General features: G+C 49.1%; 1 pseudogene; it reads right to left on the minus strand.

The window, feature by feature from the left end:
• Positions 1-879: 879 nt before the first annotated feature.
• Positions 880-1766, minus strand: LOC125519302 (annotated as a pseudogene).
• Positions 1767-17851: the final 16085 nt, after the last annotated feature.

Genomic DNA, 17851 nt, shown 5'->3' on the forward strand with positions numbered 1-17851 from the left:
CGAAACGGTACTACCGCCTCTACTACCGCAACTAGTGCCGCAAAATCCGACACGAGAAAAAGAGCCCTAGAGTCGAGGCGGTAGGAGCCAGACAGGCCAGCGGTAGTACAATTGCGGAGTCACCGGCGGTACTACCGCTGCGGAGCGGTACTGCCGCTTGTGACCCCTCAGCGGTACTACCAGTGGGTAGCACGGTACTACCGCTGGGACCCAGACAAGAGAGAGAAGATCTCTCCGTCGAAGCTGAAGACGAGGCGATAGGGACAGGCAGGCCAGCGGTAGTACAATTGCGGAGTCACCGGCGGTACTACCGCTGCGGAGCGGTACTGCCGCTTGTGACCCCTCGGCGGTACTACCGCTGGGTTGCACGGTACTACCGCTGGGACCCAGACAAGACACAAGAGAGAAAAGATCTCTCCATCGAAGCGAAAGAGCTCTGAGGGTGAGAAGCGGATGTGTACGTGTTGATTCCACCCAAGCAATACCCCAGCGGACCCCCTCTTGATAGTACGGTGCCCTCTACGCAACTAGTCCACCGAAAGAGAAATGAAAGAGCTACACCATCTTGGATGACACTCCGAGGGGAAGAAATCGTCTCGTGCCAAGGATGAATCTCTGAAATACTCAAAGCACACGATTAGTCCACAAACACGTTGTCATCAATCACCAGAACCACATCGAGAGAGATATGCCTCAACAATGTGGAATGAAATTACTTATGTTTTTATTCAGCTGTAACAATTAAATTAAACAGGTGCCTCAGCTAGTTTGCCAATGGACTATCATTTTTCACAGCACATAGTTCACAACAACATTTGCACAGGAGATCTTCCACAATTGATTTCAAAAAATACACAGCCTAACCAAATACCACAAAAACTACAAAGATGATATATGGTCGATCAATTTATCAATGGCTAACAGAGAAGACCCACCGCTCCCCAAGCATGATGTTACTTTCTTCTTAAGCTCTCTCTCTCTCCCTCATCGCTTCCCCCTCACCCCCTTCATAAGCTTCAGAATGGCCTCCGCAATTTTGTTCCTCTCCAGCTCACCTTTGAGCTCAAATCCTATGCCCCACACCACATCCACGTAACCCGCGTTCATCATCTGGTCCGCGAACTGAGGCCTGTAGATCATCGGGCAACCCTCGGATACACTCTCGAGCGTTGAGTTCCACCCGTTGTGGGTCCAAAACCCACCCACCGCATGGTGGGCCAACACATCCTGCTGCGGGGCCGACTGGTCACCTTGCCCCTGCCCTCCACTGCATCATTGAACCCTTTGGGTAGACATGGTCCGCCTGATCCTGTGACAAGGTCCTGCCGAATGACCCATAGGAACGGTTGGCCGTTGTTGGCCAACCCCCACACCACCTCCGAGAGCTCGCCAGAGTCCATGCACGCCAGGCTCCCAGCGCTCATGTACAACACGGACCCTATGGCCTGCGTGTCCAGCCACTCGATGCAGGTGCGATCCTCGTGCATAAGCACACTGCCGCTCCTCCCTGCAGTGCCCTCGGTCTTAGAGGAGAGCCTGCGGAGAGGGCCGGTCACGAGTACCATGGCGGTGCTTATCTCGTCGCGGATTTTCTGAAGCTCATAAGTTTCTAGTGCCTCGAATATGTTGAGTACGAGGGCGGAGTAGCACCTTGCTGCATGGGTTGCTCTGGCTAGAAATTTGGATAGCATCCCATGGTCATCGCTGCTCGAGAGGAAGAGGCCCCTCATGCCCAGCGGAGGAAGCTCCTTCACCGGCGTGTCGAGTTGCCATTATGAAACATGGGTAAATTAAAACTAGCAGTGATATGCTATTTTTTTTATCAAAACTAAACAATATTGAAATGGTTGCAATCGTAATAAAATACTCCCTCCATCTTTCAAAGGAACGGAAATGATGACTAATCGAATGTCTTTAATGACAACTTTAGTTGACGCGAGGATGGTATGTTTGTTGACAAACACAATAATTTCCTGGCAGAGAACAAACTAAGGATGGAATTGCCATGCTCACAAAAAAGGTTGATTTGCCATGGGCAAATCCCAAACATTCGGGACTTATGGGCAAAAGGAAGTCTATAAATTTTATCTCAAGTCATTATATTGTAATTATTAATATTTTTTTTACAAACTTTGATCAAACATTACACCTTTTGACTTGAGAGAACACGTATAACCATTACTTTTGGAGATGAGGGAGTAGTACATACTCCCTCTGTCCCTAAATATAAGACGTTGTGGCAGTTTAATTCAAACTATGAAACTGTTTTATATTTAGAACACCTTTTAAAGAACTTTCACGTACAAGTAGGATTCCTACATTAAAACACCTTTTAAAGACGTTGTGGGTCTGATGATTGACAAAACTCAAAAAATCTTAAAATTCACATGTTGATCATAAGAAAAAGAGATACACTTTTTATGGCTACATTTTACATATATTTAAGCATTCACAATACATCTTGAGTAATTAATTACTTTTTCTAGTATGTTTTTAAGGACCCAGAGGGAATCAACCTAAAATAAATGGACATTAGCCACGAGAATTGGGTAAGTACTCTTTTGATCCTGTGCTCATATCCTTCCTGGTGAACGGTAAAATTCAAAAAATAGTAAAATAATTCAAAAGGTTCAGGATTTTTTTTATAAACATTGATGAATGTTCCAAGTGCATACAAAATTTTGCAATGAAATGGCATTGGTGGAGGTCCGGATAAAAAAACAAAATTGATGCTCTGCTTCCAACAATAGCCTTTTTGAAGCTTCTTTTTTTTTGCCCAGACCTCTGCTATTTCATCACAAAATTTTATAGGGGGTGAAGAATTCATCAATGTTTATCAAAAAAAAAAATCAGAAGTTTTTGAATTTTTTGTACTATAATTTTGAGTTTACTTTTTACTAAGGTGCATGTGAGGTGAGATAAAAAAAAGTCCATGTCCGGAGAATTGTGTTTAGTACCGAGTAGGAGTAACTGACCTTTTAATTGTTGCTGATTCAGTGTCATGTTTCATGGACGAGTGGAGCGAAGCGGTGCAGAAGAAGGCTCGAACTTGTTAATAAGCCACCATCAGAGAAGTGGATTCCGCCAGAGAATGAATGGATAAAGGAAAATGTGGATGGTGCGGTGTCAAGTTCTACGGGTAATGGAGGAGGAGGGGTGGTCCTTCGCGACCAAGGTGGTGCTTTTTGGGGCGCCCTAGCCCATCTTTTCCCTAATTGTTCTAAGCCAGAGATGGTTGAACTGTTGGCTTGCCGCAAAGCTCTACTGTTTGGGCGAGAACTTAGTGTCCAGAGGTTGCATATTGAGATGGATAGCAAAGAAGCGGTCTGCATGACCAACGGAGAAAATAGAAATCTTTCTCAGATGGGCCCATTACACTAGTAGAAACCAGGGCTTTGGTCCAGGCCGGGTCAGCCCATTAGTCCCGGTTCAGTCCAAAACCGTGACCAATGTGGGCATTGGTCCCGGTTCGTGAGCCCAGGGGGCCGGCCGGGCCACGTGGGCCATTGGTCCCGGTTCATCTGGACCTTTTGGTCCCGGTTGGTGGGATGAACCGGGACCAATGGGCCTCGCTCCTGACCCACCACCATTGGTCCCGGTTCGTGGCTTGAACCGGGACCAAAGGCTCCCCTTTAGTCCCGGCTCATGTCACCAACCGGGACCAATGAGGTGCCTATATATACCCCTCGCTCGCGAGCAGAGCACCCCAGTGCTCTGTTTTTCTCTGGCCGAGGGGGAGAGGGCTTTGTGGTGCTCTAGCTCACCTCCTATGCACACAAGGTGTTCGATGGAATGCCCGAGCCACACTACTTAAGCTTTCTCATCTCCAAGCTCGACCTCCAAGCTCCATTTTCCATAATATTTGTCTAGGTTTAGCGGTCCGTCACGCCCCGTCCCCGTCTTCACCGCCGTCGATCACCCGCGCCGAGCTCATCGCCGGCACCACCATGGTGAGCCTCTTGTTCTTATCTTCTTTCTGAAAAGAAAAATATTCTTACTTGTATGTTTACATAGATACTTGTATTATTTTCTTACTTTTATTATTGCATCTTATATAGTGCGATGATTTTGGTATCCGCCCCCGTCGGCCCTCGTCCTGTCTATGATTCGGATGTGGTATATATATTATCTTTATAACTATTGGTTCATTTATTGTTTATGAAAATTATGCCGACCAACGTGACATAGATTTTATTTATGTAGGATGTATGTGAATCGGAAATGCCAACCGACCCTATTGTCGAGAGGTTAAATTTAGTTGAAGAAGAAAACAATTTGTTGAAGGAAAAAATAAAAAAAATTGAGGAGGAGAAGATGATATCGGAGTTGCATGTTGCGGATGTCGTCGATGATCACAAGATCAAGATGAATGCAATGCGCTTGAAGATTAAAAAGATTAGAAAATATGCCATTCATACCGAGGCTTGGTATCATTATGCCGTTGGATCAATTGTTACCTTGGTTGCGATTATGATCGCATTTGTTTTCGCATTGAAATGTTTTACATAGTTTCAATGTATGGTTTAATTAATTAGATGCTCTGGAGAGCTATATGTTGTTAGATGAGAAGTATGTATGCACTTTGGTTTTAATGTGATGATGAACTTCTATTAATTTGGACACTTAATTATATATAATGCACGCAGATGAACCGGCAATGGATGTACGGTGACAGACACACCCGCGAGTACATTAAGGGCGTGCATGAGTTTCTCGATGCGGCTGAGGCAAACAAGCAGAATGGTTTTATGTGTTGTCCATGCACTGAATGTGGGAATACGAGGTCTTACTCTAACCGGAAAATCCTTCACTCCCACCTGCTTTACAAGGGTTTCATGCCACACTATAATGTTTGGACGAGGCACAGAGAAATAGGGGTTATGATGTAAGACGGCGAAGAAGAAGAGTACGATGAAAACCATGTGCCCCCTGAATACGGTGATGCTGCAACGGGGGGAGCTGGTGAAAATCAAGAGGAACCAGACGATGTGCCCAATGATACTGCAACGGGTGAAGCTGCTGAAGATCAAGAGGAACCATACGATGTGCCCGATGATGATGATCTCCGCCGGGTCATTGTCGATGCAAGGACGCAATGCGAAAGTCAAAAGGAGAAGCTGAAGTTCCATCGCATGTTAGAGGATCACAAAAAAGGGTTATACCCCAATTGTGAAGATGGCAACACAAAGCTCGGTACCATACTGGAATTGCTGCAGTGGAAGGCAGAGAATGCTGTGGCTGACAAAGGATTTGAGAAGCTATTGAAAATATTGAAAAAGAAGCTTCCAAAGGATAACGAATTGCCCGACAGTACATACGTAGCAAATAATGTCGTATGCCCTCTAGGATTGGAGGTGGAGAAGATACATGCATGCCCTAATGACTGCATCCTCTACCGCGGTGCATACAAGGATCTGAACGCATGCCCGGTATGTGGTGCATTGCGGTATAAGATCAGACGAGATGACCCTGGTGATGTTGACGGCAAGCCCCCCAGGAAGAGGGTTCCTGCGAAGGTGATGTGGTATGGTCCTATAATACCACGGTTGAAACGTCTGTTCAAAAATGAAGAGCATGCCAAGTTGATGCGATGGCACAATGAGAACCGAAAGAAAGATGGGAAGTTGAGAGCACCCGCTGACGGGTCGCAGTGGAGAAAAATCGAGAGAAAGTACTGGGATGAGTTTGCAAAGGACCCAAAGAATGTATGGTTTGCTTTAAGCGCGGATGGCATTAATCCTTTCAGGTAGCAGAGCAGCAATCACAGCACCTGGCCCGTGACTCTATGTATGTATAACCTTCCTCCTTGGATGTGCATGAAGCGGAAGTTCATTATGATGCCAGTTCTCATCCAAGGCCCTAAGCAACTCGGCAACGAAATTGATGTGTACCTAAGGCCATTAGTTGAAGAACTTTTACAGCCGTGGAATGGAAATGGTGTACGTACGTGGGATGAGCACAGACAGGAGGAATTTAACCTTAAGGCGTTGCTGTTCGTGACCATCAACGATTGGCCCGCTCTCAGTAACCTTTCAGGACAGACAAACAAAGGATACCATGCATGCACGCACTATTTAGATGACACTGAAAGTATATACCTGGACAAATGCAGGAAGAATGTGTACCTGGGCCATCGTCGATTTCTTCCGACCAACCCTCAATGTCGAAAGAAAGGCAAGCATTTCAAAGGCGAGGCAGATCACCGGAAGAAGCCCGCCATGCGCACCGGTGATCACGTGCTTGCTATGGTCAATGATTTACACTACGTAATCTTTGGAAAGGGTCCCGGTGGACTAGCTGTTCCGAATGACGCTGAGGGACACGCACCCATGTGGAAGAAGAAATCTATATTTTGGGACCTACCCTACTGGAAATACCTAGAGGTTCGCTCCTCAATCGACGTGATGCACGTGATGAAGAACCTTTGCGTGAACCTGCTAGGCTTCTTGGGCGTGTATGGGAAGACAAAAGATACACCTGAGACACGGAAGGACCTGCAACGTTTGCACGAAAAAGACGACATGCCTCCGAAGCAATATAAAGGTCCTGCCAGCTACGCTCTTACGAAAGAAGAGAAAGAAATCTTATTTGAATGCCTGCTCAGTATGAAGGTCACGACTGGCTTCTCGTCGAATATAAAGGGAATAATAATATGCCAGAGAAAAAGTTTCAGAACCTAAAGTCTCATGACTGCCACGTGATTATGACGCAACTGCTTTCGGTTGCATTGAGGGGGCTTCTACCGGAAAACGTCCGATTAGCCATTGTGAAGCTATGTGCATTCCTCAATGCAATCTCTCAGAAGGTGATCGATCCAGAAATTGTACCAAGGCTAAGGAGTGATGTGGCGCAATGTCTTGTCAGTTTCGAGCTGGTGTTCCCACCATCCTTCTTCAATATCATGACGCACGTCCTAGTTCATCTAGTTGACGAGATTGTCATCCTGGGCCCGTATTTCTACACAACATGTTCCCCTTTGAGAGGTTCATGGGAGTCCTAAAGAAATATGTTCGTAACCGCGCTAGGCCAGAAGGAAGCATCTCCATGGGCCATCAAACAGAGGATGTTATCGGGTTTTGTGTTGACTTCATTCCTGGCCTTAAGAAGATAGGTCTCCCTAAATCGCGGTATGAGGGGAGACTGACTGGAAAAGGCACTCTTGGAAGAGACTCAATAATATGCAGGGACGGATATTCTTGGTCTCAAGCACACTACAACAGTTCTACAGAACTCTACCTTGGTGACCCCGTATGTCGATGAACACAAGAACAGTCTGCGCTCCAAACACCCGGAGCAGTGCGACGACTGGATTACATGTGAACACATCAGGACTTTTAGCAGTTGGTTGGAAACACGTCTCAGAGGTGACAACACTGTTTGTGATGAGTTGTACTTGTTGTCCAGGGGACCATCTTTGACTGTATTGACTTACAAAGGATACAAGATAAATGAGAATACATTTTACACGATCGCCCAAGATCAAAAGAGCACCAACCAAAACAGCGGTGTCCGCTTTGATGCAACAACCGAGAGCGGAAAGGACACATATTATGGTTACATAGTGGACATATGGGAACTTGACTATGGACCTGATTTTAAGGTCCCTTTGTTTAAGTGCAAATGGGTCAATCTGTTAGGCGGCGGGGTACAGGTAGACCCACAGTACGGAATGACAACAGTGGATCTGAAAAATCTTGGGTACACTGACGAACCGTTCGTCCTAGCCAATGATGTGGCACAGGTTATCTATGTGAAGGACATGTCTACCAAACCGAGAAAAAGAAAACATAAGGAAGCGAATACATCATACGATGAGACAAAGCGCCACATAGTTCTTTCAGGAAAAAGGGACATCCTGGGAGTGGACGGCAAGACAGACATGTCTGAAGATTATGAAAATTTTCATGAAATTCCTCCCTTCATTGTCAAGGCTAACCCAAGCATCCTGATAAACAATGAAGATTATCCATGGTTCCTAGCATGATGCGACAATTGGCGTGTAGATCACTGTTTGCAAGCCTGACCTTGAGCATATCATAATCTGGGTCAATGTAATCTTTTAGTTTGCTCTCGGTGTAGTTGACCCGAAAATACTGATGAGAAAAAAGGAATTAATTGAATGGATTGGAGAGTGTCTTGTCACTCTTAGTCTTACACTAAGAAGGTTTAAATATAGATAGTGAGAACAATTATCAGTAAACAATGGTAGGAAGCAGAGCATGCTACATTCCTTCCTATGTGGAGTGTAGAAGGACAAGATATGGGCTGTGCAATCTCGATGTATTGATCGGTGCACCAGGCACGTATATATAAGTACAGAGGTGGGCCACAACCTCAACTATACAAAGGAAACAGGAGGTGGGCCCTACACACAAGTATACACGTACACAATATACTCAACACCCCCCCCCCCCGCGCAGTCGAAGCGGCGCCAGTGACGCAAAGACTGGAACGAAACTCCTCGAAAGTAGAAGTCGGCAGTCCCTTCGTCATCACATCGTCGAACTGCTGAGCGGTCGGCACATGGAGAACCGGCATGCGTCCAAGAGCCACCTGCTCACGCACAAAGTGAATGTCCAGCTCGATGTGTTTAGTCCGGCGATGATGAACAGGGTTGGCGGAGAGGTACACCGCAGAGACGTTGTCACAGTAGACAACCGTAGCCTGGGACACGTCGTGATGCAGCTCCTGCAGTAACTGTCGTAGACAGGTGCACTCGGCAACGGCGTTGGCCACAGCTCGGTACTCAGCCTCCGCGCTGGAGCGCGAAACTGTGGGTTGTCGCTTAGACGACCACGAGACGGGTGAAGGACCGAGGTAGACGCAGTAGCCAGAGGTGGACCGACGAGTGTCAGGGCAGCCAGCCCAGTCAGCATCGGAGTAGTCCACCATCTCAGAGAAGTAGACGCCGTGAGTGTCAGCCCGAGGGTCATCGTGCCGCGGATGTAGCGAAGGATCCGCTTCACGAGAGTCCAATGAGAGTCACGAGGGGCGTGCATGTGGAGACACACCTGCTGAACAGCATACTGAAGACCCGGTCGAGTGAGAGTCAAGTACTGAAGAGCACCGACAATAGACCGGTAGAAAGGAGCATCCGACGCAGGCGAGCCCTCAAGAGCAGAGACCTTGGCCTTCGTGTCAACAGGAGTAGCAACAGGATGACAGATGAGCATACCGGCACGCTCAAGAAGCTCATGTGCATACTTCTGCTGATGAAGAAAGAAACCGTCCGGGCGCCGAACGACCTCAATGCCAAGGAAATAATGTAGAGCACCCAGGTCCTTAATAGCAAACTCGTCACGCAGCCGGAGAGTAATCTGCTGAAGAACAGCTGCGGAGGAGGCCGTCAGGATGATGTCGTCGACGTAAAGCAGCAAATATGCAGTCGTGTCACCGTGGCGATAGACAAACAGTGAGGCGTCCGAGCGAGTAAAGCTGAAGCCCAGTGTCTGAAGAAACCCGGCGATCCGCTGGTACCAGGCGCGGGGTGCCTGCTTGAGCCCGTAAAGAGAGCGGGATAGCAGACACACATGGCCGGGAAGTGAGGCGTCGGCAAAACCGGTGGGTTGCTCACAATACACCTGCTCCTCAAGATGGCCATGGAGAAAGGCGTTGGAGACATCCATCTGATGAACGGGCCAGCCGCGGGACACGGCGAGCTGGAGGACGGTGCGGATCGTGCCCGGTTTTACAACCGGGGCGAACGTCTCGGTGAAGTCCACTCCAGCGCGCTGGCGGAAACCACGGACCACCCAGCGAGCCTTGTAGCGCTCGAGAGTGCCATCCGAGCGGGTCTTATGGCGAAAGACCCACTTGCCGGTGATGACGTTGGCACGAGGAGGCCGGGGAACCAGTGTCCAAGTACGGTTCCGTTGGAGCGCGTCGAACTCTTCCTGCATCGCCGCAAGCCAGTGAGGAACACGTAGGGCGGCGCGGGCGGACACGGGAAGAGGCGACGGCTCCGCAGTGGAGGCGGCGATGACGTACTCGTCACTCGTGTACCGGAGGCTCGGAAGATGAACGCCGGTACGAGTGCGGGTGACGGGGCCAGAGGGCACCAGCGGAGCCACCGGCGAGGCGGCCGGCGAGTGAGCCGGCGAGGCGGCCGGCGTCAGGGCCGGCGAGGCGGCCGGCGAGGCACCGGCGTCGGGGCCGGCGAGTGAGCCGGCGAGGCGGTCGGCGTCGGGGCCGGCGAGGCGGCTGGCGAGGCGACCGGCATCAGGGCCGGTGAGTGAGCCGGCGAGGCGGCGGGCGTCGAGGCGGCTGAGGAAGCAGCCGAGCCGGCCGCGCCCGATCCCGTGGCAGGTGAGGGAGGGGCGCCAGGGGCGCCGTCAGAGCCGGCCGGGGAGGCCGAGGGGGCGGGCGCCGGCGTGAGGGCGCGAGGACTGCCAAAGCCTGGAGGCGGTCCGCGGGCCGAACGGGGCCGTCCGCCTGACGGAGTCGTCGAGGGGCCGCCGGTGGCCGGCGGTGACGAGACGACCAGGGGTACCTGCTGCTGAAACGGAAACACCATCTCATCAAAGTAAGCGTGTCGGGAGGTGAAAACACAATGGGAGACGGGATCATAACAGCGATAGCCCTTAGTGTTGGGTGGGTAGCCGAGAAAGATGCAGGCGACGGAGCGAGGTGCAAGCTTATGAGGCGCAGTAGCGGCGATGCTAGGGTAGCAAAGGCAGCTGAAGATGCGAAGCCCATCATAAGAGGGGGGTGCACCGAAGAGAAGATGATGAGATGTAAAGTTCCCGCGAGTACGACATGGGCGGATGTTGATGAGGAGAGAAGCGGTGGCGAGAGCGTCAGGCCAAAAGCGCGGAGGCACATTGGCATGAAAGATAAGAGTCCTAACACAGTCATTGAGAGTGCGAAGGATGCGCTCAACACGACCGTTCTGTTGCGAGGTGTACGGGCAAGTGAGACGAAAGATCGTGCCATGTGTGGTAAGAAGATTACGAACGGCGAGGTTGTCAAACTCCTTCCCGTTGTCTGTCTGCAACGCGAGAATGGGACGACCAAACTGCGTGAGAACATAGGAGTAGAATGCGGCGAGAGTGGATATAACATCCGACTTGCGGCGCAACGGGAAGGTCCACACATAATGCGAAAAATCATCAAGTATGACAAGATAATAAAGAAAGCCCGTATTACTGGCAACAGGAGAGGTCCAAACATCACTATGAATTAACTCAAACGGGTACGATGCAACAAAAGAAGAAGCCCTAAACGGAAGACGAGCATGTTTGCCAAGGCGACATGCATGACACGAGTGATCCTCGTTCTTATTACACGTGAAAGAAAAACTCCGAAGTATGTGGCGAAGGGTGGCAGGATTAGGATGACCCAAGCGAGCATGCCAAAGATCCACTCCAGTGGCGAGGGCGACGGGGGCGGTGGAAGTGGTGGAGGTGGCGGAGTGAACCGGGTAGAGCTCGTCGGGGCTGTCACATCAGTGGAGCACCATCCGCGTGCGAGCGTCCTTAACAGAAAAACCACATTCGTCAAATTCAACAGTAACCGGATTTTCACGTGTAAGAGAACGAACGGAAAAAAGATTTTTAATAAGTTCAGGAGAAACGAGAATATTGGACATGGATATAGGAGTGGAGTTAGACGGAAAATATGTATGACCAATATGAGTGATAGGAAGGGAAGAGCCGTCACCGATGGTGATGCGGTTGGAGGTGTGGACAGGATGGGCGGTATGGAGGTTACCGGGGTACGCCGCCATGTGAGCGGTGGCGCCGCTATCCATGTACCAGTCGCCGCCGCCAGTGTAGCTGGACGGGGATGGAGCATTGTGGAGAGCCGCCAACAGGGCCGGGTCCCACGATGCCGGCCGGAGAGGTGGCGCGGCCGTCAAGGGCAGCAGCGGCGGCCCACCTGGCGGCTGTTGCTGACCATAGGGCGCCGCGTAAGGCTGCGGCGCGGCGTAGTACGCCTGGTGCGGCTGTGGCCGGGTGCCGAGAATGCCCGGGGTAGGGGCCCGAGGAACCGGCATGGAGTAGGTGTGTACAACGCCGGTCCATGGGTTCTGGCCGGCGTACCACGGGGCCGGCTGGGAAGCCTGCTGCGGCGGGCGGGGCGCTCCTCCCTGAGCACCGCCGCCGCCCTGCTTGCGGCCTCCACGACGGCCGCCGCGACGACCCCCCCATTGGCCGCCTGCTGGGGCGGCGGGAAGGGGGCGGCCGGTGCGGGCGGGAACCCGGGCGGGAAGGCGGGCGCCGCTGGCTGGGGCGGCGTCGGGCGTGGCGGTGGCGGGGCCGAACCCCCGCGGGTGCCTGCGACGAGGGCGGTGTGGGTCGCGCGAGTCCGAGCCACCCGCATCCGGCGCTCCTCCAACTTGAGGTACGCGACCACCTTGGCGAAGGTGGGCTCCAAGATGAGGGTGAGGTTGGAGGCGGCGTTCCCGAAGTCCTCGTTGAGGCCGCCGGAGAGGGTGCTGATGAGGAGCTCGTCGCCGATCTTTTCCCCGAGATCACGGAGCTCATCGGCGAGCTTCTTGAGGCGCATGCAAAAATCATCGATGGATGAGTCAAGTTGCTGGCACCCGTAAAACTCACCATAGAGCAGGACCTTGCGCTGCAGCCGATTGTCGGTGAAAAGGCCGTTGAGCTTGGTCCAGACCGCATAGGCGTCGTCCTCGTCGTTCACCACGGTGTGGAAGAGGTCGCTGGAGATGGTGAGGTAGAACCAACGGATGATGGTGGCGTCGAGGATCATCCACTCCTCGTCGTTGATCATGAGCGCCGAGTCGACGGTGCTGTCCACGTGGCCGTGCAGGAGGTACTCACGGAACACAAGCGAATAATACCGCTTCCAAGCAGAGTAGGACGCGGTGGTGTGATCAATCTTGACCGGGACACGCTCATGGATGTTGAGGTCGCGAACGAGGGTGACATCGGGACCGACGAACGGGTTGGAGACGGTGGACGAGGAGGAACTCATGGCGAGGGTTAGGGTTTGGGAGGTGCGGCGGCGCGGACTAAGAGGTGCGGCGGCACAGGGAAAGGTGCGGGTGCGGCGCGGGTGGAAGGGGAGGGTGCGGCGCGGGTAGGAGGGAGAGATGGGGCGCGGGCGGAAGCGGGAGTCGCGGCGGCGGCGGCCCCGGGAAGAGGCGGCGGCGGCGGCGTGTGAGGAGGTAGGGAGAGGCGGCGGCGACCAGCGGCGGCGACGGCGACCGGGGAGGTGGCGGTGGCGGCTGGTGGCGGCGGCAGCGCGTAGGGGCGCGGCGGCGGCAGCGCGTAGGGTTTAGGATCGTGCTGCGATAGATACCATGTAGAAGGATAAGATATGGGCTGTGCAATCTCGATGTATTGATCGGTGCACCAGGCACGTATATATAAGTACAAAGGTGGGCCACAACCTCAACTATACAAAAGAAACAGAAGGTGGGCCCTACACACAAATATACACGTACACAATATACTCAACATGGAGTATAAGATGTAAATGGGTTCTTTCTGTATGCATGGTACTTTAATGAAGGAGAAGAAGGAAGAAAACATGTATATCACACTATATGACTATTAGTTTACATGTAGCAAGTTGATGAGAATTGTTGTGCTTGTGCTAACAGCAGTGTATACAGTTTTTTTTCAATATTTCGCGATAGTCAATTTGGTGAATCAAAAGCATATTGCAGGTTGTACTTCTGTTGATTAGTCAGGTAAGCAGTTTAGTTGTGAGGCATAAGTAAAGATAATTCTTTTTTTCAATGAAGTGAAAGGAAGGACTCGTTGCGCCCATGGCAAAAAAAGCGAGAGCGAGCCAAGTATTCAAACCATGCATACGCGATTGATTTAGAACCGACTTAATAGATTGCATGGTACCATAATAGACTAAAAAAAGTAATGAGATCAGTTGATAATAACATATACTAGTTTTATAAAGCAACCTATAGTAGCAAAGATGCATTGTATAGCCACGAACTGGAAAGACCAGGAAATGGAGGTGCTAGTATTATGTAGAGTGAGGATCACATCAAAATACTTAGATAGAGTCAATACATAGCACAAGAGAGGCATAGGAAACACACAACTGAGTCTGAAAACAAATGACACATTTTACTGGTTGTGTGTATATTAGAACATAAACTACCATAGACACATTTTCAGATCAACACATACTCGTCAGCAAAACAAAGAGCGTTGGTTCCTCCTCATTTATTTGCAAAACATAAGAAAGGACTTAAAATCAGAACACGATGATCTGAAAGGACTTAAATCAGATCTCCAGCTTCTCGACAAAGAAAGTTAATTTACTACTGCTAATGTTACATCGTCACTTGGTTATTGCCATCAAAATCAAAGGTTGCAGGCTACAGATAAAACCCTCTTTGAGCAAAGCATGAAGCGACATGACCATAAAGAAAGGTAAAAAAACTACCCACGCAAACACGACGTTCCATCTCTGAATAGAAAGTGAGGTAGCTAGTAAAAACTCCCTTTGCAGAGACAATGACCCATACTTAAGTTAGTTCTGCAGCCCTCAGCATGAAGAAAGCAAGAGTAGGATACGATACCAACAAAGACACAACACATGGCATGTATAGGCTATGAACAAACTGCATGCACCGATCATATCAAGGAATCAAGCAAATAGAAAAATCAAAGGATTTAAACTGCAGATACAACAATATTTTTCATCTAAATGGAAGGAAGAAACTTGCCATGCCTTATTTTCTACTCATGTAAATGAAGGAAGAAACACTCGCATATGAACAGAACTGAACGTACAATAGAATTGAATCTACAAAGGAAATTTTATTCTAAGAAAGCCCTTTTTTGCTTTGAAGAGACCATGTGGATGTAAATATGAGCATGCTCATAAATATATGATAAGGGTTTGTGCAGGAAACAGAGTAAATCATTTAGGACATGTACCTTTGATCTGGATAGGTGCCAAATTTACATTTGCCATCACAGGAAGCACATGTAATACTGTAACCCAAATGATTACTCTCTTTCCTGCACAGGAAGCATAGTAAGCACATGTAATGCAGGAATTGTTGTATTGAATGGGTTTCTAAAATGGTTCATATTGCTCTAGAAATGGTAAAATGTCACGACGACTACCATCAGCATCTTAACCACTCAATATAGCAATCCCTAGTAAATGGAATCACTCAATATTGAAACCCATTGAGAGGTATTAAATACCTGGTGGAAATACGAATCTTTATAGAAAAATAGGGATGTGCAACATGAATCATTTTGTGTGGGCAATATGAATCTACCTTGCTTATAATGTACAACACTGTTAATGCTTCCGTTGAGATTGGAGCCCATTATAAGTATTTATGATTATGAAGCAAAGGGGTAAACTTCCATTAGGTTATATGATAGGTGGCGGATTAAATCACCTTTAATGTTTCTATACAAACCAGCCATGATTATATACTTCCATTAGCCTACTGGTCAAGACTCAAGACATTATACTATTTGATTTAACCTCTCTAGATGGTTGATACCTTGCATCTTTGAAACAAAATACGGGATTCTATGGTCGGCTTGAAGGAAACGACACATAAAAGCGCAGTCTTATGCATAGAATAACCTGATAGAAAACAAAGACAAATGCAGGTATGGTTTATCTATTATGCCGCTGATAAAAAGTAATTTAACACCAATAGAAGAATAGTGCCTTACGTTACCTACAAATGCTTCTTCAGTAGAGAGCGGAGCAGCAGCTACTTGGCTTTGTTTGTGTTTGTAGTGGTCCTGACACCAGTATTAGTCCTGAGTTTCTGAAATTAAGACTGAATAAGCATTTTGTTGTGCATGTTACAATTTTCAAATAGAACAATCAACCAACCATTGGATTTGAATGGCTGTCCATTGCGTCAGTAAGGAAACAATGCGTTGCTAACGAAAGGAAAAAAACAAACCTTGACGAACCAAAGCAGCAGATGATCAAGAAGAAGCACGTCACCACAAACCTTGAGGTGCCAAAGCAGTAGATGATCAACAAGAAGCACGTCACAAACAGTAAAACCTGCAAAGTAAAATAAAATGATAGAAGAACATGGAGTTAGCTTATTCAGTACTGAATCTTTTAGAGCCTAGTTCTCTGCAAAAAAAAACCCCAGCTATCCTCTCTGCCAAGCTTTAGCAAATCTCGGTTCAACAACAAAAACACAGTCTTAATTAACCTACTGGGATCACAATCATACAATTGCAGCAGCAATCTAAGAAAACTATATTAGGCATACATGGAAAACTTGACAAACTCATAGGCCGTCCCTAATCAGTTTGCACCAAAAACACCAGAGCAATCTAAGGAAAATAAATTCAGCATAAATGGCAACCCAACGCACCAAATCCACCAAAACAAAGAATGCGAAACTTTATTAACACCTCATGTACAGCAACACATCCCCTTCTCCTCATTAACACCTCATGTACAGCAACACATCCCCTTCTCCTCGCGATGATTCGGTGCCAAGATACCTTCCCGATGTTGGCGTTCAAGCTTGCCTGCAGTGGAGAAGGGGTTCAAAGTCAAATTGTGTTTTATGTCAAAAGTAAGACTAAATAAATTATTGGGGATATGAAGAACATAAATAGCATGGGAAAAGATAATAATGGTAGGCGTACAACCCTTTGGTTCAGGTAGGAATATTTCGATCTTAGGTTGTGTATCTTTTGAATTTGATTTCAAACGGCTGCCCCCATTCAAATCCAACCATGGCATGAATGATCCGTCGATCCCAAGCGTGTCAAAGACACCAAACCGTTTTGTCTCCTGCCAAAAAAGAAGACTTAGCAGACCGTATCAACATATTAATCGACCGTTCCTGGAGTGAAACCACGAACCTACGGGGGTCGTGAGAGGACGTACCAGATAAGGAAGACTCCAAAAAAGAGAGGGGCTGCGGCGGCGGCGACGACAACGGCAACGACACACAAGTCGGCTAGTCCGGCAAATCTTCACCCAGTTGGCGCTCTCCATAGACGGCGGATCCATGGTCCGCCGGGAGGAGTCGGGGCAGTGGCGAAAGCAGCACGTCGACCCGTTGCTCCAGATGCGCGGCGAGCTGGTCTCCGCTCGGTGGTGATGGGCTGGGACTGGCGATGTCCCAACGGCTCCCAGCCGGCGGCACTGTGAAGGCACGAGAGCTGCGTCGGCTGCCGCACATGAAGAAAATGGCGGAGCTGGCGGCGCCAAGGGAGGGAAGGAGGAGGTCGGGGGAGGGAGGACGCGGACAAGGAGAGTAGGGAAACGGAGGGTCTGGCGGCGGAGGCGGAAGGACGGGGATATTTTCTATATCTCCCTTTAAATCCATCTTTACGCTGAGGACTTGAGAAAAGAAGCTATTTTTTGGACCCCAGGCCAACGAACCTCACCTGCCATCCACTTTTGAAGCAGTTGTGCACGTGAAAAAAACCGACGGCTGAGCAAACGCCAACAGCCAATCCGCAGCCACAGTAAAAAGATCGATCGGTCCAAACGAGCACGCAGCGTCAAAGCCCTCAGGATGGCAGGTAGTGCAGCATCGTTGATATGTTCTACTAATGGTTGGGGCCCGCCATTGCAGGCTGCTTGAGAGAAAGCTATACGCATCTTACCATTGTGTCAATTTTTTAAAAAGATATTCTCACATCACGTGGACGGTGGACATCACAACCATTTTAAAAGAGAAAAAACCTAGAAAAACTTCTCTAAAAAATGTCTCTCTACCATTTAAAAAAACTCTAAAAAATACTTTCTCACCGTGACCAACCAGCATGCGTCACATGGCATAGCTGGTTGGCCACCATTCTACCTAGAAAAACTTCTCTAAAAAAGTCTCTACCATTTAAAAAAACTCTAAAAAATACTTTCTCACCATGACCAACCAGCATGCGCCACATGG

The sequence above is a fragment of the Triticum urartu genome, chromosome 7 (genome assembly GCF_003073215.2).
Source record: "Triticum urartu cultivar G1812 chromosome 7, Tu2.1, whole genome shotgun sequence".
Classification (NCBI taxonomy): domain Eukaryota; kingdom Viridiplantae; phylum Streptophyta; class Magnoliopsida; order Poales; family Poaceae; genus Triticum; species Triticum urartu.